We start from the raw sequence: 1,732 nt of genomic DNA on the forward strand, positions 1-1,732 counted from the left end.
TGACACTTCATCACGTTATTGTTACAGATGATAATGATAAGGGGGGGGGGGGGGGCTCTTGTGTCTTAGTGTCTTAGAGGTTAAGGTGTTCGCCTCATTCAATAGGTCCCGAGTTCGAATCCGGATACGACGGAAATGTTTCTTCTCTAAATTACTAAATTATCTCCTTTCACCCCCTTTCCTGCATGCTCGCTAACAATGTTCTGTCGTCTCCTTTGGCCCCACCCTAACCTTCTCTGCCGCCTACTCTGGGCTCCTGACTCGTTCTGCAGCCTTTCTGATGCTACTCCCTGGCTCTTTCTTTCTGCTGTCTTTCAGCTACACCCCTGATCTTGTGGTAGGAAAGATCTACACCTAGCCTTCTTGGACAAGGGCGCAATAATGGAGGTCCCGAGTGCAAGTTGCGCACGTTAAAGATCCGTTGGTGGTCCAAACTCGAAAAGAGTAGGCTTCAGCCTCCACGTAGGCAAAATTCTAAATTTCCTTCCTATTTAAAATGTAATGTGTTCCGCGCACTCAAATGACCTCATGCTGTTGCAAGCTCTGTAAGACACTTACCGAAACGAAGGGGTAATAATAGGCCTATGCCTACAGGTATATTCAATTGAGCCGATGTTTCCATCATCTAAATCTAACTGATCTATTGATTGTCTCCCCTTGGTTATTACAGTATGCTTGACGTCTTGCTGCAGAGCTGGAAAGAGGATAGATAGAGCAAAGGAAATCACAACGCTGTCTATGGTACCGTAGCAGTTAGGCGCTTCGCCGTCACACGCATTTGTTTTGTTAAGTGTTTTACGGCGCTCGAAGCTGTATAAGGTCATACGCTCGCACAGGACATATTAATACAATGTTCACTTTGGTAGGAATTTTGATTTTTGCCCGGGTGGCGGCCGAAGCCTACTCATATCGATTTTGGACCACCAACGGGTCTTTAACGTGCGCAACGTGCACATGGGACCTCCGAGATTCGTTGCCGTTGTCCGAGAAGGTTAGGTGTAAATTTTACCTGCCATAAGACCAGGGGTGTGGCTGAAAGACAGCAGTATGAAGGAGCCAAGGATTAGCAGTGGAAAGGCTGCAGAAAGAGTCAAGAGCCCAAAAGAGGGGGCAAAGGAGGTGAGGGGGTGGGGGTAAGAAGTGGAGTCGAAAGTAGACGACAGAAAATTGTTAAGGAGCTGGAGAGGATGTGAAAAGAGAACATTTTAGAGAAAAACATTTTCCGTCGCTATTCGAATTCGAATCTGGGACCTATTGAATGAGAGGCGAACACCTTAACCTCACCCCACGAGAGCCCCACCTCCCAACTGCTGTCTGTGGTGTAGCTGTTATAGGCGCTTCGACGTCGCACGCATTTGTTTTGGTAAGTGTTTTACGGCGCTCGCAACTGTATAACTAGGTCATACGAGCGCGCGGGACATATTCAGTAGGGCTGGAGTCTGCTTGATTAATCGAAGGCTTGCGAGCGGGCTTGAGTCTTGTCCGCTGCCGGAGTTGCTACTCGTGGACGGTGGACGGGCGAACTGATTTGTGTCGTGACGTCACAAACTCTTGTTTACTGAGCGCGCGATACTTCTGCCCGCGTGCCGCACGCTGACAAGCCCTAAAAAACCCTCACACTTCCAGCAATGGCGCTGATTGGGGAGGGGAGGGGGTGGTATGGCTGGGAAAGCGAGAGGTGTTTGCCACCCCTCGCTTTCCGTAGAACCCGCCCCTCCCCTTACGCCTCCTG

The sequence above is a fragment of the Aplysia californica genome, unplaced genomic scaffold (assembly GCF_000002075.1).
Source record: "Aplysia californica isolate F4 #8 unplaced genomic scaffold, AplCal3.0 scaffold00374, whole genome shotgun sequence".
Lineage (NCBI taxonomy): Eukaryota > Metazoa > Mollusca > Gastropoda > Aplysiida > Aplysiidae > Aplysia > Aplysia californica.